The following is a 22,763-nucleotide window of genomic DNA, read 5'->3' on the forward strand; positions in this document are numbered from 1 at the left end:
TGCCTACTAGGAGAAAGTGGCACTAAAATATAAAACAGCGCATAAGGTACTACTGTATCGGCTAAAGAGGCATCACCGGAAAGTCACTTGCATGAATGCCACACATATGACAGACCAGGATGGGCATGAGACGCTGAGGTCCTAGTCAAGCCAAGGCTTCACAGATAGACTGGCAAGAGCAAGTAGAAAGAGGCTGTGGGGACAGAGGCTCCCTGGGGGGGACCGTCTTGAATTGAAACTGTCCCTGACTCAAGCCCTGCTCTCAGAAAGGCAGCCAGGGAGCCAGGCAACTCTGCACATGGGTTTGCTCTTGCCCTCCTACCTCCACCACCTTATCCCGGTCTCCCCTCCTGGTCGTGCTCTGGAGAAATAGTCACAACTATTTCTCTTGGTGTATGGGTAAGACATCTGGCTGGCCACAGGCCCTGCGCCTCTGCATCTGGATGTCTAGAAGGGGGGCCGTGTGTGTGCACGGTCAGGTATGCAAGTACGTGGGCAGGCATGTGTGCATGGGCAGCTGTGAGTGTGCATGGGCAGGCATGTGTGTACATGAGCAGACGCACGCGTGTGTGTTTCTCCAGGTGCTGTCCGCCCAGCTCCACGTCTGGGGAGGGTGGCCGTGGTGCCACCTGCACCCAGGGACCCCAACCCTCCTCCCTGGTCCCGGAGGCGGCACCTGAGATGTTGGCGCTCCATCAGGCGGGCCGCGCCCAGGTCCACAGCCCTGTGGTTTTGATCTCAAACCGCAACCCGAGCCCCGGGGCAGGAGCCGCGCCTTCCCACCCTCGGCTGGTCCCTCGCTGGAAGGACAGGTCCGCAGGAAGCCTCCCAGCAGCCGGGGCAGTGGCTGGAGCAGCAGCAGCCGCAGCAGGAAGAGCACCACCAGCACCCTCCAAATTGGGACTCTAGCCCTTTAAATCTGCTCAGTTACCAAAAAAGAAGAGGCATCAGACCCTGTTAATTAAAGCTCGCCCTGGTCCATCATTCTGAGGAGCTGCAGTGCTCTGCTCCTTCCCGGTGGCTTAGAGATTCTCCTAAACTCCCAGCCATGGATCTTGGAGAATTTCCCCCGAGATCAGCAGGAGGTATGATCCTTGTCGATGGCACTCTGGGGCCCGTGCGGCTCTAGATCAATGATACCACTGACTGCATGGACACTGCCTGGCCCCTGTCTTTCCCGCTTCCCCTCTGCCTCCTCTCCCATTTCCCAGCTTGTGTTTAGTTGAGACAAATCAAGTTTTCATAGGGTTTGGAGGACGGGGAGGGGGTGAGGGGGGCGGTCCGGAGGTAGCTCCCAGCGCGTTTGTTTTGGCCCTGGCTTCACCTGGCTGCCAACGTGGTTGGGGGAGCCGGGGGAGCGGGGGGAGCCGGGGAACATGACTCTTGGAGCTCGGGCTCGTGCAACACCATTTCCTCCTTGCAGGGTCCCCTCCCGCAGGGTATCATTAAAAGGGCATAAGCCTGGGTTCACTCGCCTCTTAAATCAGTGACCTGCCGCTCCGGTGGCCTGGAGGGGCCGTGCGGCTGCTCCCCTGTGTTGTTATTGGAGAACTCGGTGCATCCAACTTTCCGCAAACCATCCCGGCAGGAGAGCGGCGCTGGCACCTGTCCCGCCCCCCCCCCCCCCGTCCCCCCCCTCGCCCTCCCCCTGCCCCCCTACCTCCCCAGGCTAGGCGGCTAGACGGGAATGCAATGCCGCTTGTAGGATTTGAGGAATTCCTAATCTCTATCCCTGTGCCTTTTGAGGAAACTCACTTCTAGCTGAGCCTAAGGTTCTGTTGCAGAGTTGTTTTTATTCAGGAACCTGCTCGGGGCTGGCAGAGAGGGGGAGGAGATTTATCTTCTTTACATTGCATTTTGTAAATTGTACTTGGGCCCAAAGAACATCTATCTGCAAATCCTTCATTGATTTGTTTTCGCCCCCACATCTTCCTTCTGGGTGAAATGTTCTTGAGTCATACCCGAAGGAGAGGTTTCCTTTCAATCAGCTTGACACCACTTCACAGATGTCCCTGAAAGCCAGGCCCAAGCAGAGGGAGCCATTTTCACTGTCCTGAGTTAGAGTCCCGAGGAGCCCAGAGCCCCGTCCGCCTGTGTCGGGGGGCTGCCAGGGGCTTCCACCTGCCCCCACACGGGGAAAGTAGCTCAGGAGGGGGAAAAGCACTTTTACTGATTTTTTTTCCAGGGGCTTTAAAACACACTGGATGATTGGTATCACTTCTCAAGTCTTGAGGGGGATTTGTGCCAAAACACAGCTCCTGGGACTGAGGATTTTCCCCAAAAGTTATGGCCTACAAGTCCTGAAACATTCACATGAACAGTAGTTATGGTGGGTGTAGCTAAACCCATCCCAGCCCTCCAGCAGGGGGTGGGAACTTCCTCGGGGTACCTGTCAGGTAGGTCAGGATACCTGCCTCCCAGACAACGTGGGTGCAGAGTGATTCCTATTCTTGGAACAATAAAACTCTGAGCCGTGGCAGAAACGCTCTGGTTAGGAGAGGCTATTCAAAGCCTCCAAATGAAGCATTTGATGGAATTCCTAGTCGCTGTGCCCGGCAGTGGATCTGTGTAATAATTTGAAGATTTGAAGGGAGGTGCCCAGGGAGAGACGTTTCTTGCAAACAAAAACCCACTGTGGAGGCAGGGTGATGGAAGCCCAGTGAAGAAAAGAGGCCCAGGGGAGGTGGCATTGCAGGCTTGGTGTCTGCTTGCAGGCTTTGCCTTTGGCTGGGGCATGGATGGCTTCACTGAGGGTCAGGCTGTCACCCGGAGCTGGGACATAGGTAGGGCTGTGGCCACTGAGACAGGGCTACTGCCCTGAGCTCACAGAGTGTCCAACATGGGGGGTCCTCATGCAGCCATGGGTAGGTACCTCTTCTTTCTCTCCTCCCTCTGCCCTCTTAGGGCCTGAACACCATAGGCCCTCTGCCTCTCCAGGCACAGTTGCTTCAGTCAACACTCTTCCTGGGCCACTTCCTAGAGGAAGCCAAGGGAACCCAGGCTTCACAAAATCCCCCCAGGGCAGGGAGAGGCCTGGGACAGACGTCACCACTGTGTCCTTGGACGGGTTGGGGCCCATTAACAATAAGTAAATAAATAGGCTGTTCCTTTGTGTCAATTTTTCTTTTCAACTTCGGTGTGTGTGTGTGTGTGTGTGTGTGTTGTGTTTTAATTTATTGGATGGCTGCTGGCTTTCAAAAAGCTGTAAATGAGTCCCAGCGGAGTTTGTTTGGACATGGCAACTTTGTGCAGTGGATGTTCTTGGAATGGCCTCAGAGGGTGTTCACATCACCAGGAAGGTGGAGCGGAAGGTCATGGCCTTGGGGGCACGGCAGATCAGCTCAGGCATCTCAGCGCCACCACTTACCAATGCATGGCCCTGGCTGGCTGTGTGATTTCAGTGGGTCTTAGTTTCTTCAATCTGTGATATAGTAGAGTCAGCAGGATTAAACGGAATCACCTAACCGAAGTCTGTGTACGCAGCCAGGACCAAATAAATCTTTCCTCTTGTCTTTTGATGAAGACATCTGCCTCTAATTAAGAAAAGCTTGACACGAAGGATAAAAACACTTAAGTAACTCCAGGGGCTCCTTTACTAACTGTGGGGCGAGCCTTTTCCGAGGGCAGGGACCACCCCTCCGGAGTCATGACTCTTCTCCCAGCGGCACTGAAACAACCTAAAGGTTCATTTGAATGAATACATGATGGTATGCAGACACAAGTTTCACCATAGGTGACTTCTAATGACCACGTGAAGTCCCTTCTCACTCAGCCTACTTAAGAGATGCAGCTAAGCCAGACAGATCAAAGAGCCCCGTGACAGTAATAAATTTGGACTAAAATGTATCCTTTTGTGGGGACATTTGAGTTGTAATGAAAAAAAATATCTCGTATATGAGGACCGCATCCGGTGCCCGTGGACTCCAGAAGTGTCCTTGAAGCCATTCTGATTGCTAAGGGGAAGTCAAGGTGACTTCTGCCTCCCTCGTGATATGCTATACTCCCTCTTCGTACTTTGAAGATGAGGCTCAAGGGGCAAACAGCTCTGGGTGGAAAGAGGCACTCACCCTGTCACTCTGGTGTGTAGAACAAGTCAGTCAATACAGCAATCAATTGGTCAGTCAGTCCAGCCGCATGTGGACTCTTAGTACTATTGTGGAGAGTCATTGATTGAATAAATAGTTATCAAAGGTAACAGTAGTAGTAATGATAATAATTATGCCGCTACCACCACCACCTAACAGAGAGTCTCCTTGACTAGGGGCTGTGGGTACCAACCTCAGAGCGACAGGCACCTCTGCTCTCAAGCACAGAACAGAATGGTACACAAAGGGTGTCAGTGTAGACTGGAACAGGCTAGGAGAGGCAAGAGCACAGTGCACGGTGGGGACTCAGGGGTGGGGCCTACCCTAACTTGACTGACTCCCAAGATGAGTCCCCAAAGAGGTGGTTTTGGAAGAGTGTTCTTGGGAGAGGAGGCCAGCAGTGGATGAGACACTGTAGTGGGTGATGGGTAATTCCACTGGGCTGTGTTCTGGAGAATGTGAGAGAGGAGGCAGGAGAGGTGGGCAGGGGGCCAGATCCCAAAGGGCCTCAGGTGCCCACAAACAAGAGGACTTTCTTCTGAGGGAGATAAGAATCACTGAGGGGTTTTAAGCAAGAGAATCACTTGGGAAAATTAAATTCAATGAATGTTAATGAACACTAGTCGTATACCAAACTGTATTTCTAGGCAGCAGTGAACAACCCAGACAGAAACTTGGTTCTTGTAATTTTCATCCAATGGGGAAGACGAAAAGTGAGGACAGAAAGGTGAATTGTAAATTGCAAATAGCATGTTAAGGGGAGAGGGAAAGCAGAGAAGGAGGGTAGGATGCAGGGATAGCAATAGGGCCTGGGTGGATGCAATCCTAGGAGGAGGGAAGGAGAAGGTGGCCCTGGAACAAGGTGGACACTTGGAGGCGTCATAAGAGCTTTGGCTTTTACTCTGAGGGAGATACAAGTTAGCACTGGGCTCTGAGTTGAGGGGAGACCTCTAAAAATGATCCTTCTAATTACCTTGCTGAGAAGAGGTGGTAGGTGGGCTGGGGCAGAAGCAGGAAGACTAGCAAAGAGAATACAAAATCCCAGTGATTGGGGATGGTGTTGGACAAGGTTGTAACAGTGGAGATGTGAAAAGTGCTAGGATTCTAGACTTTCTCTCTCTCTCTCTTTTTGAGGATGGAGGCAATGGGATTTGTGGATGGATCGGATAGTTGTTTTAGAGAAAGATGAGTCAAGGATGACTCAAGCTTCGTTGGCCTGCCATGGGGATGACAGTGGGTGGAGGAGGTTTGGGAGAAGATCAGGGGTTCGGTGTTTCTCCTGTTAACTTTGAGGCGTCTGTTGAGCATCCCAGCAGAGATGTTGAGTGGGCAGTCCTGAGTTCACAGCAGAGATCTGGGCCGGATACAGCCTTGGGAGCCATCGGAGGACAGATGGTATTTCAAACTATCTCAGATGAAATCATCAGCAGACAGATTATGATGGAGAGGACTGAATTTTGAGGCATTACAACTATTTACAAGTTGCACAGAGAGAGGAGGAGAAACAAATCAAGGATACTGAAGAAGAGGCTTCACTTCTATTCAAGACAATTCACCCCCTTCCTATGTTTTATCTCCTTTCCTCTCCTGGGAGCAAGATTCGTAGATCACCCTCTTCACTGTCAACACATCCTTTTCTCCTGGCTTCTTCCCACCCCCTGGAGATCTGCGCAGCTCTCTCTCTTCTTACAAAGAACCCTTCTTGAACCTTAAGTCCTCCACCAGCTTCTACCTGATTTCTCTCTCTCTCTTTTAACAGATAAACTTTTCTTTCTCTCTTTCAACATTAATTGAATAGCTACTATATGCTCAGCATACAGACAAAAAATAGACTCTATCCTACTAGAAAGACTTTGTACTTCATCTACTTCCATAAAGCATTGTGGATGTGTACATGGAGTGAAATCTATACTATATAACCATAAACTAAGGATACAAATTTTGTACCAAGGAAAATATAATTTAGAGTAGAAGAGCAAGATTGGAAAAAGAATAGAATGCGCACATAAGGTCAAAATGTTGTATACGAATGTAATTGAGCAACTAATCTGATCAGAGTTTCCTGGTGAGGAAGGGGAAATTAGAATTCTTTAAAAACTTTACTGAAATATAATATATATCCAAGAAGTTCTCATACCATAATTATACAGCTCCATACACTTTTACACCCTGAATGCCTTACCTAACCAGCAACCAGATCAAGAAATAAGGCATTATTCACACTCGAAATCTGCTACCATCATTGTCATCAGATCTAGCCAGTGCTCTGCCGGGACCAACAATATTGACTTGCCTATTTCAAACATTTTGAGAACTACTTTTTGAGTTTCATTGTTTATGAGGTCATATGCTAGGTCCTCAAGGAAAGTGAGAGCTTTCTGGCCCTTAATTCTAAAAGAATATTTTTGTCTGGAGTTTCATTCAAGGGACACTGAAAAAATTAGGTAGACTACACCTTGTCTATTTCCGTAACATATTTTGGGTAGCATTTACAAAACTGTGCATAGGTAGTGAACTGTCAAATTATAAACTCAGGCTACCGAAGGGTGAAGGTGGCAGTTATTTATTTATTGATTTAAAAGATTTATTTATTTATTTATTCATGAAAGACACACACACACACACACACACACAGAAGCAGAGACACAGGCAGAGGGAGAAGCAGGCTCCATGCCTGCTTCGACGTGGGACTCGATCCCGGGACTCCAGGATCGCGCCCTGGGCCGAAGGCAGGTGCCAAACTGCTGAGCCACCCAGGGATCCCCGGTGGCAGTTATTTAGCGTCATTGGACAGTCAGAAGGTAAAACCTAGAGAGGGCAGGGTGTTAAATGCCAGAGAGATCAAGCAACATAGGGGTCGGGGAATGACCCTTAGATTTGGAAAGTAGGAGGCGGCCTGCACAGTTTCCTGCAATGATGGAGGTCATAGATGGAATTGGAGCTTCGAAGTGATGGTTTGAGGGGAGGCAGCTCTTCCAAGATTGATCCTCACGGCACAGAGAGAGATGGTGGCAGGCCAAGGAGCCTGCCACATCTAGGGAAGGATTTGGTGTGTTCCCCAGTAGAACAGGAGAGGCTTAATCATGGTAGTCAAGGGATAGAGGAGACAGATAAAGGGGAGAGAAAAGAAAATTAAAGAAGCAGAGACCTGGACCAGTTCTCATACTGTGCACAATGCACTCACACACGCACTCAGCTTGGTTTTTCCCTGTCTTTAACTTTTTCTGGTCATGGACTCCTTTCCTCCCCACTGCTCTCCATGTTAAAGCTAAGATGGCCCTTAGGAACCACCTCCCCTCCACAGGGATTGGGGCTTTCTAGGATGTGGTCCACTTGGTCTCTCCCTAAAGAGAAGGCCATTGCGGGGTCTCTGCTGGACTTTGTTTCAGCCACCCATCAGGTCCAGCCTGTGTCCCTAGTTCTCACGTGAGGCTCCTGAGGCCTCCTGTCTTCCTGGCCAGGTAGAGACAGCAGAGGCAGAGCTTACGCCCTGATCTCGCTCCTTCTGCTTGATCAGAGGGTCAACAGGCATTTCCAGAGCTCTCCCTCTCCATCTGTCAAACCTGTTTCTCAAATTTCTGCCACCTGGAGGGTTTGCTAAGACACAGATGCCCTGGGCCCACCCTCAGAATTTCAGAGTCAGTGGGACTGAGGCCCGGCTAAGAATGTGCATCTCTAACCACTTCCCAGGTGCTGCAGAGGCTGCTGCTCCATGGCCAGCGAGGCAGAGAGGGCAGGGGAGGCTGGAGGGGCAGCGGGAGGAAGGAGAGGAGGAGGAGGAAGGAAGGAGGAAAGCTAGAGCCGGCTCCGGGCGCTGCTCCTCGGGCCTGGTCTCACTGGCCTCAGGTCAGGCTTGAGTGAGGCCGGGGTGGCCAGGCGCCAGCTGGGCAAGATGAGGCATGCCACCTTCCAGCCACCAAAGAGATCCAAGGAGTGCAGCGGGGCGGGCAGGCAGAGTTGTGCTGTGGTTCAACTGTGAGCTAGTGCTTCCCGCCCTTCCCTGCCCCTGGGCGGGAGGGGGCCTGGGCCGCAGCCTGGGACTCAGCTTCCCTCCGCGTCCCCGCTCCCAGGGCTGCTGGCGCTCCCGGGGCCCCGGGGAGGGCGGGGACAGCTGGGTGTGACCCCAGGGTTTTCTTCCGCATATTCCAGTATCTTGGCGCTCAGAGCATATGTCAAGTGAATTCTGTGTTTCTGGCAGGTTATTACGCACTGAATTAGTGTGGTGAAATAAAAACTATAATAAAGCTGTACCAGACTCTTAAATTGTTAAAATTTATTATAAAATGTGCATAGTTATTAACTGATTTTCGCCTGTGTGCATTTGCCCGCGCCCGAAGCCAAAGGGATGAAAAGTGACTCTGTCAAAGGGAGGCCGCGAGTTGGCTCCCGGAATTCTCCAGAGTCCCCGTGGGGCAGCAAATTCACGGATTCCCGAGAACAGGCTGCCTCCGGGGCGGCTCCGGGCTGCGGGGGCCCCGAGGAGCCCCGGGCAGGCCGCCGCGAGGTGCGCAGGTGCGCAGGGGCCTGGGTCCCCGGGACTTCCCACCGCGGCTCCCCTGCGCCCCGCGCCCCGACGCTGCCCTTGGAGCAGCGGCCGCCGATGCCCGGCCCCGCCCCAGGGAGCCCCCGCGGGCCGTCGGGTGCCCGCGCTCACCTCTGCGGGGGGGGGGGGGGGGGGCTGCCCGCCTCCTTGAGCTGGGGGGGCCCTGACTCCCAGCGCGCGTTTTGAATCCGGCCCCAGGTGCCGTCTGGACTCGGGCCTCAAGCCCCTGACCCCTGCCCGGAGCCCGCAGCGCCGCCCTCGTCGGTTTCCAGCCCCTCCTGCCGCCCCAGGATCAGCCCGACCGCAAATTCTCCTGAAGCTGGACCCCCCCTGCCCCACAATGGTTTTCTTGCGTCTGGGCCACCATCCTGAGTGTTGCCCTCCGGGGGCTCATCCATCTGCTGGTGGGCAGGGGGCTCCCCCCAGAGGGCTCAGGGACCCGCCTGGGGTGCCAGGGGGGCGCCCTGATCTCGGAGCTGGGGTGGGAGAGCTCTTGGGTTTTACGTTCCCTCCAGGAGGGATGTTCCTCGGGACTGTCTCTATGTCCTCCCTGTGTACGTGGCCTAGCTGCTACCCAAGCCTCACAGTTCGGCATCGCATCGCGGACTAAGGAGTCCGCTGGGGGGTTGAGCTGCTTTCTGGGGCATGGCCTGCTTTTGTGGAGACACCTGTTAGCTAACGCAGTTCTCTGACCCTGGGACACCAAGGCTGCCATCCAGGTGGGGAGTTGCGGGGAGGCCACCTATATCTTAAAGACAACTGGATGCTTCTGACTGCTTTCTCCCTTCCAGGCAGTGACTTGGAGGAAAATGAAACCGTACAGCAGAGACTGAAGACACTTAAGCTCCAATGAGACTCTCCCAAGCCCTGAGTCCTCCCTTTCCTTCCCTCTGCCTCACCAAAGTCGTAGGATAGCCCAAGGTGGGGCAGAGATAGGGAGAGTAATAAATGCTTGGGTTCAAATATTCGGGTTTGGGTGAGAGATGGGTTTCCTCCTCCCCCACATCCCCTTGGCACGGTTGTGCCATCATACCCCAGAAGATAGCAAGACTACAAGAATCTGTAATGAAGTGAAATCTAGTTAGTTCATCAGCATCATCTCTTTGGCCAGGCAGTGATTTCCTAGTTTTAAAAGATGGTGAAATTGCCGATATGAGAGCTGGTGCCTGCTAACGTAGATCATAAAGTGGTCAATTTAAGAGAGCCATGGTGCGCACTGCAGAAATCCTCCATTTAGGATCCATTTATATGTTCTCCGCCTAGTTCCGGAAAGGACGCAAGGCAGTTTGCAAAGATGCATATCCAATTGCAAGACATAATTAAATAACAAATAAATGGACAAAGAAAATAAGACAAAAGAAAAACAAGACTGGAATGGGTGATGGGCACTGGGGGTTATTCTGTATGTTAGTAAATTGAACACCAATAAAAATAAATTAAAAAAAAAAAAAAAAGAAAAACAAGACTGGGAAAGTAAGGCTCGAGCCAGGAGTGAGGTTAGGACACAAAATTCATGACATCAGACCCTGTGCATTTGCTGGAGGTGGAACTCTGGGGCAGCCCTGCGCTTTCTCTCAGCCAACACAGAGAGGGAAGCCGTCTCCTATTGCAGACCCAGCATCCCTGCGATAAAAGCAAAACCAACTGTTCAGGAGAGGCACAGCTGTTCGTGTTACTGGAGGTAGAGAGAAATGTTTCCCGCAGGTCCCCCCAAACAGGCCATGGTGTAATGCAAGAAGCAGTGCCCTGAACCACTTGACAGTCCATATGGCCAGGAATTTTGCAATATTCCTCTGGGAAGGGGTGGTGGATAGTTAGGGAGATAGAGCTGCCCCCAAACACTCTCTGAAGCTCTGACTCAATCAGAGTTTCGATTATCTATGATAGGCTGCCTTTCCTTCAAGCCGTTCTCCATGATTGATTCCATGCTGTAGTGTGAGAGGCTGCTACAGTGTTTAAGGGCTGTGTGTCTGTGTGTCTGTGTGTGTGTGTGTGTGTGTGTGTGTGTGTATGGGCATGCCCGGTGTTTGTATACCCCAGACTGTCAGCTTTGATCCTTTCATTTTTCATTTTGGGGTTCTTTATCATATTTACTTGAAGAAAGCCCCCCCCTCCCCACAGCTCATAATAGCTCAAAAATTAGAGTTTAGAAAAATAGATGAACTTAACGAGCAGTGGTTCTCCCAACAGTGTGAGCACTGAGCAGTGAATTTTGAGGTAATTCTCCTTGACAAGTACGCAGAGGGCAGCTGCCCTGGACTGCTGGTTGGGTACAACTCCATATGCTTTAACAGTTGGTAGAGCTGGAGGTGGTACTGAAATCCTCTTATGAAGACTGAGGAGGTGACCAGGACACCTTCCTGAACAGAACGCTATGCAGGATGCAGCTCCTTCCAGACCAGTTCCTTAGAATTGGCATCTCTTCTCATTGGTTGCTATCTGACTGGCATCAATTTTGACTGGTCAGTGTCTGCACCTCGTAGGTAATTACAAATTTTGAATATCACCCTGCCTGAGAGTAGGGCTGGGAAACTTTTCAGGGAGAATTTGGGGTCTCCTCTAGAGTCCAATCCAAGGATCTAACACCTTTCTGACCATGACAGAAAAAAGTTTGATACAGAAAAAAAAATGTAGACATCTGCTTCAGTAATTAACCTCCCCAATAAACATCGATGATATTTAACCTGGGACATCATAATTTCCTCTGATATAAACTAGCCACAAATTAAGCACCCAGGTCCCGGAGCAAGCTAACTTTACATACGTATTCTTAACTCCAAGGCAGTTAAGTGATGAAGAATGTTTTCTGAAAAATGATGACATTGAGTTTCAGAATAGCTGATCTACATGCTTTCTTTTTGGCAGTAATTAGAGGTTAGAGCCTCTTGTCTATAACAGCCACTACTAACCCATGACCGTAAAACTGTGCTCTCTGTTCAAAAGAGAATAATGATTGATCTCTGTTGGTGTTCAGTTCATCCAGGAGGGGCCCCCAGTAATAAAGATAGAAAATAAAGAGGAAAATATACAATTCTGTTTTATACCATGTTCATAGTTTTGGGGAGTTTTCTATGCACCATTTGTCATTCTAAAAGCTGGGGACAGAGCAAGGAACAGAACCGAGTAGGTTCCTGCTCTTATAGAGCTCACATTCTAGTGGTGACATACAGATAATAAAAATTTAGCAAATATTTTCTATTATGTGACTTTGAGCTCATTCCAAAAATCTGAATCCACTTGGTGCCCTTCAATTGCCTTTCGCTGTTGGGTAAGGATCACGTTTTCCTGATTGTGTGTACATCCAGTAATTTTGAATTGTGCCCTGGACTTTGTAAGTGACATGTGGTAGAGACTCTGGGTTCTGTTATGTTCATCTGAAGAGCATTTATTTGTTTGTCGGTGTGTTTGTTTTAGCTGGACAGTGGCTGAAGTGTCCATTCAATTCTCGGAGGCTTAGCTGGGCTGCTTGAGTGTGCCCTGGCTGTGTAGATTTTTGGGGTTGGCCAGAGGTTTGGCAGCGATACTCACAAGATTTGGGTTTCTACTTCTGTGATTCTCTCCTTTCTGGTGCATCTCTCATCCCTTCTAGTGATGCCCTGAACTCTGTCTTCTGATTCCTCAGCAGTAAGACTTCCATGTCTAGCCTCACAGGGCACTGATGGGGGGCTGCCCTTGGGTGAAAGCCATAAAAATGGGAAGTTGCTCAGTGCCTTTCGATCTTTCAAACATCAACTCCCCTTCAGTTTCTTCCTGCTTTGAGTCACTTTCAGTGCCTTTTGAACATTGTCTTTTATGTATTGCCCAGACTTTATGACTGTGATTTGTTATGACTGGTATTTAGGACAGAGAGATGGTTTGAAGTAAGCCACGTTGTGATTATTAGAAGCAGAACTCCCAAACTTAGCCAATAAATAGATAGGTAGGTAGGTAGGTAGATAAGACCATTTCGGATGGTGATACATGCTATGACGGCAAAAAATAGAGTCTGGAGTGTATATGTGGAGGCGGTACTTCAGGCGGTACTTCCCCTGAGTGACTGGGAGAGCCTCTTAGGAGGTGACATTGAACCGAGACCTGAATGATAAGGGGAAGCCAGGCACTTGTGGATCTAGGTGTGAGCCCTCCAGAGGGAGCATCAGGTATACAAATGCTGACATAAGAAGAGGCAGCAGGGGTGAGTGGGCAGTCGGAGAGGTGGATCACACAGGGCCTCATGGACCACACTAAAGCAATGGCATTTTATTCTACATGTGATGAGAAATCACTGAAGAATTTGAAGCAAGGTATGATGTATCTAGTTTTTGCTTTCCAAAGATCACCCTGGCTCTGCAGAGAACAGGCAGGTGTGGCAAAAGATTGCTTGGTCACCTAGGTAGGGGAGGACAAAGGTTGGGGCAGGAGTGGAAGCCCAGTGCAGCACCCCGCCTTGGGGGATGGGCCCCAGCAGTGTAGAGGCAGATGAGCCTGTTAGTGGGGGTCAGTGCTGCCCATAGCTGGTCATTGTCCCCAAAATAAAGACATAGATGAGGTTGACAGAATGGCTCCTAAGAGACTATTCCTCAGCGGAGACATTCAGCCCAGTGGCCACAGCCCCTTCTGTCTCTCTGTGGGGTCGGGCCTAGAGGATCTCCCCGACACAAGTGTCTTCTTAAAATCCCACAAAACAAGGTTTCTAAGTCTGAAATTCAATACATGAGGCAGAGATGAGTGTTGGTCTCTCTCTGCTGCGTTTCCTGGGAGTTGGCCAGTCTTGGGGGCTCCTACTCAGGGGCACAAGCTGGGTCCCTCCTGCCAGCTGGCAGGAAGGCACATATTTAGATGCATGTATTGTCCAGAGCAGCTGGATTATAAACTGTGAGGCCTTCTAGAATACTTGGGGGTGATGTGGGCCCTTTCCAAAGGGTGCCTGTATCCCCCTCTAGGGAGGTAATAATTGCCACCCTGTCCCAGGGGCAGGGTCTCAGGGGTCTCCTGGCGTGAGGTTATCTGGAGACCCAAGCCTTCAAGGACACAGAGAAGGAAGGAGACTCCTCCCTTGACATGTGTGGTTGGCCTGGCACTTTCTGCCCTGGGGCCAGGTTTTCCCTGTGGCTCCTCAGAAAATTGAAGTTTGAGGTTGAAAGAGAACCAAGAGAGAATAAAGAGAAAAGGAAACAAAACAGACGCACAAATTCTGAATAAACATTTGGTAAAAATCAAGATGAGGTGATAAAAATCAGATGACATCAATAAGATGAGTGTCCAAGAGAAAGCCAAGCCAACGGAGCAAGAGGTAAAAAACAGAAAGGTAAAGAAAGAGGAAGAAGATGGTAGAAATTCACATGCAGAGCAAGCATTAAAAATGTAAATGATAAATGTGTATTGAAATTGAGTCTAACCAGAAAGGAATGTTTCGAGAAGTCAGTGGAAAGCACAATGCCAGGCAATGCTTGGCACCAGAGGCTTCTTGGGGCTGACAGTCCCCTTTAGAGAAGGAACCTGGTAGGGTCAGAGGACGGGAGAGGTGGGTCTGTAACCAGCTGGGGTCCCTCTTGAAAGGGTGGAGTCCAAAGGCAGCCTGGACCCCTTCCCTTCAGGCTCTTAGACAGCCAGGCGGTTGTGGTCTCTCTCCCTCACGAGTCTGGCTTCAGGACAGCTCCCCAAACTAGCACCTGCTCTGCGAGGGTGCGGGCTGCAGGGAAGTGAGGCAACAAGGACCCGCCAGGGTTTCTGTGTCCAGCAATCTGGGGGAAATAGAGCAGCCTGTCTCCTTCTGAAGCACTATGGTCTTTGCTGGGTGTTAAGAGGTAAGTCTCTTACCCCAGGGGCCAGGTGCTCAGGTGGGTGCCAGCTTCTCCCTGCCTCTGCATCCCTCCCCCGTAGCATCCAGGGGTAAAGGAGCCCCGAAAATTCAGGTGGCCATATGCAGTGAACGAAGCCTCTCAGGCAGCATCTACCAAATGAAAAGTGACACCTGTTTGGGGTTGCAAGAGGGCATGCAGCCTGGGGGCTGTAGGGTGAGATCGGGTACTTATTTCATCCTGGCCTGGAGCAAAGCCCACTTGGAGTGTTAAGTCACGTCTGCAACTTATGTGTGTCTGGCTGCATCTTGCCTTATTTTCCCAAGCTTCCTTCTGGTTATATCTTCATACAATGCTTGGCTTAGGGTTAGGATCACAGCGAGCACCTGACCTGCATGCAGATTGCTGGGATGTCCCCAGGGCCAGGGTGGGGAGGAAATACCTGGGAACCTGTATTCCTGCAGCCAGGAGCCAGAGCACCACCCAAACCCGGCATCTGAGGGTTACCCAAGAAGACGGAGACACGAGCCCGACCTAAAAATGGCCAGCAGGGGGCACCTGGGTGGCTCAGCGGTTGAGCATCTGCCTTCAGCTCAGGGCATGATCCTGGGGTCCTGGGATGGAGTTCTACATGGGACTTCTGGCAGGGAGCCTGCTTGTCCCTCTGCCTGTGTCTCTGCCTCTCTCTGTGTCTCTCATGAGTGAATGAATGAATGAATGAATGAATGAATAAATAGATAATCTTTAAAAAAATGTCCAGCTGATGCCCTGCCCGCAGGTACCACTGGGCATCAGTGAGGGAAGAGCAGGTGTTCCTAGGGATCTTCCTTTCTTCCGTGCTTCTCAGTGGATTGAGGTCTGGCCAACCATGAAGCAAAGTTACCATCGAGGATGTAGAGTTCAAACCAGTGGAGGCCCAGCGAGATGGGGTTGACCACAAGGGTTGTCCCCTCGGACAACCTGTCCTCTCCGGAGCTCCGGGAGCCCTAGGGGAGCTGGGAGAGGGGCCGCGGAGCACCTCTGCGCAGAAGCGCGGGGAGTGGTGGATGTGCAGGGCACGTCCCGGGCCAGGGCCGGGGACACTGTGGTGAACGTGGGGACTGCCATCCTCCAGAGCTGGGCGGGGGCAGCGGGGAGCGGAGCTCTCCCAAAGATAAGGAATGGGGAGGAACAAGCAGGGGCATGAGAGCTCCGGGGGAACTTGAGGACGTGGCGGGGGGTGGCTTAGAGCACAGGGCACACCGTGACCGAGCCCGAAGCCCGTGTGTCCCAGGGCAGCCAGGGTTACCCCAGACCTCTCGGTGAGTCCCCACAACCAGCACTAATGAACACAAAGCGAGCGGACTCCTCTCCACTCTCCGAGCCTCTGCCAACACTGCCACCAAGAATAATAAGCACTTGGAAACTAATTATACATCTGGACAAATCTGTCTCAGTCTGCTGGGTTGAACATAATCATATTAAAATATAATGAACACATTCAAATACACACGGCCTGATGGGGTGGTCATGAGGAGCCGGTCCGGCAAGGGCGCTGGCCGCCGCCAGAGAGGGATCACGGCTGCCTGGTGGGGTCGGAGCCCCCTCGGGCCCCTAATTGATTTCCTGTCACTTTGGGTTAGGTCCTCAATCTGCTGCCTCCCACCCCGATGTGGGCCTGTCCTCACAAACTGCTGGAGGTTCTGTACGCCGATTGTGTTGGCTGCTGTTTAATCTTTGTCTCGTTCGGATTGGAGAGATGAAGTAGGGGTTGCAGGATGCTTTTGGGATGCTGGTGGCCACAGCCTTCAACCGTCTGCGCAGCCAAAGTCCACTGAGCAGAGGGCCTGGCTGATCCCACGGGGGGCCGGGGGAGGCCTCCCCCACGTCCTCCCTTGGATGCTGGGTGGAGGCCGTCAAACAGCACTGGTGTTTCTCAAATCCTGGGCTCCTGATCCTCATCTGGACCTTCCTCAGCTGTCCTTACGGAGCACATCTCCAGGTCCGCAGCTTGGATGAGGACTCAGGCCTCCCCTGGGAATCCCCAAGCACCTGGGCCTCCTCTGACAGCTGACCTGACACCTGTAGTGTGTTTGGGCCCAACATGCCCTAGATCAAGGCTTTGGGCTCAGCATCCTGTGCCTTCTTGCTGCTGTCCTATGGCCCGGTCCGGTGCAGTCCTCAGCTGGGTGCGACACCTCAGGTGGAGATTGGTAGAGTGGAGGGGCCCAAGCAGGCATGGCGATCCACTTCTGAAAGAGCATCCCTGTAGGGCAAAGGCAAATGGAGTCTGGGGCTGAGGCTGTCTGTTTTTATGCTGCCTCTGGATGGGAGGTCCTGGACCCTGTGGAGTAGGTCAGAGACTGAGGGGAGGAAGCCACAAGGGAGAGCCTCACTGCACCTCCCACCTAGGTTCCTGAAGTGAGGCCGGTGAACCAAATCTGCCCCACAGCCACGCGCAGGCCTCTGCCTCCTGCCTGGGGTCCCATCGTCTCAGCCACTGGCCTGGCTTCCAGAATTGTCCCGAGAGGTTCTCTCAAATAAGACTGTGAAATAGTGGTTCACAGGCCACTGCTCTCCTTGTGTTGTTGTGTGTGTTGTTGTTTTAAAACTCTGATGTAGTTGCCAGCATTTAAAAATGAGCTGGTTTATTATTTTCACAACCCGGATTTCCAGTGCTTCTTTAAACACTACAGTATCTGGCCATCCTGGGATATATCCCCTCGTGACAACAGTCAATTGGTGACAAGCTGTGGCTATCCCCTTTGGACAAGGAGAATCATTGCATCATAGCCTCCTGCCACCTCCTTGCTAGACATTTGGCTTTTTTGCCTCCTTTTGCAACTGCCCAGTCCCTGGAGGCACCGGGTCCCCATGCCCTGCCATCTTATAAGGAGCCGTACTGATGCATCAGCAGTGGATCCCACACTAGTATGAATTAGACTAGCCAAGAGAAGGATGCATACCTTGCCAGCTCTGGCTACATAATGGAATACCATGGACTGGGGAGGCGTTGACAAAAAACATTTATTTTCTCACAGTTCTGGAGACTGGAAGTCTGAGGTCAGGGTCCCAGCATGGTTAGGCTCTGGTGAGAGCTCTTACCCCGATGTGCAGATAGCCACCTTCTCACTGTGCCCTCGCATGGAGGACAGAGAGAGAAAAAAGAGCAAGAGAAGGAAATGGAAAGAGGTGGTTGGTTGTTTTTTCTTCTTATAAAGCTACCGTCCTATAGGACTAGGACTCAACACTTACGACTTCATTTAACTGTAATTGCTTCCTTAAAGAGTATTCCAAATACACTCATGTTGGGAGTGAGAGCTGCAGCCTATGAATTTGGAGGGGACACGGTTCGGCCCACAGCACACCTGGATTTCGGGATGTACATCTGGAGGCAAGAGGACAGCCATCGGGAAGAACAATGAAATGAGCACTGGAGGAGGATGGTGTCTCAGGCCGTCCAGTCATGTCACAAAAATGGGAACAGATACTTGAGAAAGGGAGAGATTTGGCAACTGTGAAGGCTGGGCACATGGGGACACAGAACGAGCAGTCTCTGGGCCATAGCTCCTGCCTCTCAGCAGTCCCGGGACAGAGACTTTAAGGAAAATTCAGGCCATCCTTTCACAAACATTTGCTTGGCCTCTCCGCATCAGCAGTTCACGCCGGACATTTCCAAACCCTGCTCTGCTGCAGTATTTCTTGGAAGTTCTCTGCTCCTGTACAGGGGTGAGGGTGAGAGTGGTGGTGCGGTGGGGTCAGGGGAGGTGCTGTGAGGTCCTTGTACACCCCTCACAAGAGCTCCTGGTCTTGCATCAGGAGGGTGTCTGGCCTACGAAAGAAGCTGTGTGACCTTTGGAAGTTACTCAGCCTCTCTGTTTCAGTCTCCCCCATTGTGAACTGGGAAGTGGCTGGTTTAGTCTCTTTTGCAGGTTGTTGTTTTGATTTCAGCGCATATCTTTAAGGCCTAATTAAGGACCCGGCCCTGTGTGGGCACACAACACAGTCCCACCACAGGCCACCTGGAGCTCCTGCTGAACTTCCTGCTCCTGCGCCCTTCCAGTCTGACCCCAGCATGGGAATCAGCCTCCTGCCCCACTGCTCCCCATCTGGGGAGGGAGAAGATGGGACATTGGCTGAGAATTCCTTCATTAGCTGCCCAAGTCTAATCGGCCTCAGAGGCCGATTTTTAAAATTTTCTTTTTAACAAGGGACAGCCTCAGAGGCAGTGGGGACGTTATGGAAGCAGAAGGAAAGGGAACCTGCGTGTGCACACAGGCCCGAGCGGGGGGGCAGGGGGCGGCCAGCAGTGGGAAGGCAGGCACTGGTCTGGCCTGCGTGAGGCGGCGCTGTCCCTTCGGGCCGTGCTCAGGGAGCCGGTGCAGCCCTGGCCACGGCCAGACGCAGGTGGTTCAGTGTGGTCCTGGGCTGTGGCCTCCATGATCTGGGAGCTTCTTTTTAGGGGTGGGGAGAAGGGTCCTCCAGGGAGCACTGGGAGCACTCGGGGTTTCTCTGTCTTGTGGTTGACCGGCTCTGGAAACGTTTTCTGAGGCTGAGGACTATGACCAAGGCCCGGGGCTTGATTCAGAGTGTGAAGGTGCTTTTGTTTGTTTGTTTTAGGTTGTTTTTAAATTTCAGTTAGTTGGGACGTCTGGAATTGTCTGGGTGGCTCAGTGGTTGAGCGTCTGCCTTTGGCACAGAGTGTGATCCCGGAGTCCTGGGATCGAGTCCCACATTGGGCTCCCCATATGGAGCCTGCTTCTCCCTCTGCCTGTCTCTGCCTCTTTCTCTTTATGTCTCTCATGAATAAATAAATAAAATCTTAAAGAATTTCCAGTTAGTTAACACACAGTGTCATATTAGTTTCAGGTGTACAATATAGTGATTCAACAATTCTACATGCTACACATTACTCAGTGCTCATCATAAGTGTACTCTTTTTTTTTTTTTTTAAGAGAAAGAGTGTGTGTGTGCAGTGAGGAGGGGCAGAGGGAGAGGGAGAGTGTCTTAAGCAGACTCCCCACTGAGCATGGAGCCTGACATGGGGCTCAGTCTCACAGCCCTGAGATCACGACTTGAGCTAAAATCAAGAGTCAGACAATAATGAACTGAACCACTCAGGCCCTCATGATAAGTGTCCTCTTAATCCCCATCACCTATTTCACCCCTCCCTCCATCCACCCCCCTCTGGTGACCATCAGTTTGTTCTCTGTAGTTAAGAGTCTATTTCTTGTTTTTTTTTTTTCTCTCTCTCTTTTTCCCCCATGTTCATCTGTTTTGTTTCTTAAATCCTAAATATGTGTGAAATCATATGGTATTTGTCTTTCTCTGGCTGATTCGATGTCGTATGTTTTTTCCAAAACACATTCCATGGGGAAGGATGGGGGGACAGGGGTTGGGGTCGGCTCTTCCAATGGCTGTCCCTGGATAGGCGGAAGCCAGAGGGCACGCAGGCTCCTCTGTGCTACAGAGGACAGCTGGGGCCCCAGTGGGCCCAGGGGGGTTCCAAGTGGCAGTCAGCAGTCTGGGCTCATGTCTGAGTAACTTTCATTTTCTGGGGAAGAGTCTCAGCCAGGACACTGTGTGTCCTGGGGGCAGTGCTTCCCCCAGGAAGAGAGCCTGGTGAGGAGGCAGTGAACCAGGCTCACACCAGGGTTCATAACTGAATCCTGGCCCCCAAACGAAGGTAGCATTCCTGACATGTTTGTGACACATAGTAGGGAGCCATGTTTGCCAACCATGCTTGGACCATGGCACATGTGTGAGTGACATTTGTGTGGCATGCTAGGTAAAGAGAGGCTGCGAGTGGTCAGAGGGGCCAGTCAGGAGGCTCTGGTGGGTCCCCAAGAGCTGGGCAGGAGGGTCACTGGCTGGGTACACCTGCAGCATCTTTGCAGAAAGTTAGTGGGCCCGCGTGGGGTGCTCATGAGAGGAGCCGTGTTGGGGAGCACAGTGTGCACAGTCCTACTTCTGTCACCTACCAGCCCTGTGCCTTGTGCCTCAGTTTCTTCATCTCCAAAATGGGCATAATATTAATATTAATACCTGCATCATAGGGTTGTTATAAGGATCAAATGAGTAAATTCAAGTAAAGTGCCTGAAAGTATGCTCCATACGGAGTATTTGATCTGTGTCAACTACTACTAGGTATTCATCCGATTTAAGATGTCAATGATTGTAAAAGTCACCCTGATTTCAGACATGTTAAAACAAAAATAGAGTCTTGGAACTCATTAAATGTGGTATTATTTGGTGTGCAGTGAGGAGGGGCAGAGGGAGAGTTGATTAAGAGGGGATCAGAACAAAGGGAAGCCAGGTCCTGCCACCTGTGCCAACACAGCTCGTAGGATGTCATCTGATTTACAGGATCGTCATACCATGTTCTTGGGTCAGAGGCTGGATGTGGGTCCAGGATGGCAGGGACTGGGTGAGATTAGTGGTGGGAGCAGTTGAGGTCCCAGCAGAGCTAACTGGGTCCTGCAGGCTGGGGCTGGTGAACCCACTGGGACTTTTGAAGACCAAACTAAGGCAGCAGGTATCCCCTCCTTTCTTGCTAATGTTCCATGCAGGACTCCCTGCTTATGCTAATATCCTTGTGCTACCAGGTAAGACTAATGTTACAGGTCTCTTAAATTTGCTTACTATTATTAGTAACAACTTAGTCGTTACTTTACAAAATCCCGACATACCCCTGCATAGAGACGCCACACTTAAGCACAATTCCTTTAACAAGGTCATGGACCAAAGGAGTGTCTGTAATTATGGAAATTATAGCCATTGTGATGGCTTATGTGAGAGAGACCATTCTGAGCAAAGGCAAATTATTTGGAATGCCTCATAGCACATCCTGTTGACTTAATAGCATCCAACATTCATTCAACAAACATTTACTGTGGTATCTACTAATGCCAAGCCCTGAGCATATTTGCAGGGTCAAACCTAGCTACCACATCAATGAACATAGCAAGGGCGGCTGAAACTGTCTTAGGCCACCTTACTCAGCCAAGGAAAGCTAAGAGAAGGTCTGTGTCCTATCCCCTCACTTCTAACTTGGTTTCCCTATCTCCAGATGTACTTATCTCAGCAAACACTGAGTCAACCCCTCTTAAATGGAAAACTGACCATATGTGTCCAGACCATATTTTTCCCTTTAACTTACCCACAATTTACACACAAGATATGATGTCAAGATCCATACTCATCACACCTTGTTTCCTACCATTTGAAAAACTTCTTATTATGGAAAATTTCAAATATACACAAAAATGGAGACTAGAGTAATGGAACTAGATGTATTAAAACACAAACTTTGATAATGATTGATATTTTTCAATCTTACTTTTATTCTTCCTTATACGATGTATAATTTCACATGTAAATACTTCATCCTATATCGTTAGCAGATAAAGATGCTTTTTATTTAATGTAACTCAAATACTATTATCACTGTCAACAGAATTAACAGTAATCCTTCAATAGCATCCCCATGTTCTATTTTCCCTGTTGCCTCAGTCATGTAGTTTATTCAAATCAAGATTCAAATAAGGTCAATATGTCACAATTGATTGATAGTTCTTTTAAGTATCTTTATTTTTTATTTTTATTTATTTTTCAAATATAAGTTCAATTAGCCAACATATAGTACATCATTAGTTTCAGATGTCGTTTTCAATAATTCATCTTTTAATCCATAATAGTTGCTCTCCTTTGATTTCCATACCATTGATTTGTTGTATAGTACCATTTATATGCCATATAATTTGTCCTGTAGGACTTGCCACATTTTGGTTTTGTCTTGCTCTATCCTCATGTATTATTTCTTTATGCTCTTATGACTCTATATTTATATCTCAGGGCTTTATTTGATGCATATTCTGTTCTTTATATGAAGATCACTTTTAGGTCATGCTGCGTGCATCCTGCGTGCATCCTATTGCTCACATCGGAAGGCACTTAATATCTGGTTATCCTACTTTGTTGATGTGAAGATTGAGATTTATCAGCCTGACTCATCCATGACCAAGTTTCCTATCAATATTACACCTAATGATTTTAGTAGTCATTAATGATCATTACCTAGATCTATTATTTCATTATACGTAATGCAATGGTGATAGTCTATGATTCCTTCTTAATTTATTACTTGTGATTTCTCTCTAAAGATTTTTGCCTCATCAATAGTCTATATAGAAAAGACAGGGTAAATTGCTTGATTATTTCCTTTCATTTATCATTTTTTAAAATAAGAAGCAGTTGGTGCCTTGGCAGTAACATTCATATCAGTTTTCAGAATAATGGATTGTCCTTATCTGGCCATTGGACATGTCTTCAAGTTGTCTCCTCTATCACATGACATCATTGGGAGCCTACCTGTTT

General features: G+C 50.0%; 1 protein-coding gene across 5 annotated transcripts in view; it reads left to right on the plus strand.

Moving 5' to 3' along the window:
* CALN1 (calneuron 1) overlaps positions 1–22,763 on the plus strand; it is a 529,066-nt gene that overhangs the window by 9,841 nt on the left and 496,462 nt on the right. For 2 of the 5 annotated variants that reach the window (XM_038539021.1, XM_038539022.1), the window contains exon 1: positions 840–1,085. The exons of 1 other annotated variant lie outside the window; for it this stretch is intronic. The gene's annotated coding sequence lies outside the window, so the exon portion shown is untranslated. Of the gene's footprint in view, positions 1–839; positions 1,086–22,763 lie in introns of those variants that run through there. 2 more of the 5 variants (XM_038539012.1, XM_038539018.1) reach the window with 2 other exon arrangements.

Source organism: Canis lupus, chromosome 6 (assembly GCF_011100685.1).
Source record: "Canis lupus familiaris isolate Mischka breed German Shepherd chromosome 6, alternate assembly UU_Cfam_GSD_1.0, whole genome shotgun sequence".
Lineage (NCBI taxonomy): Eukaryota > Metazoa > Chordata > Mammalia > Carnivora > Canidae > Canis > Canis lupus.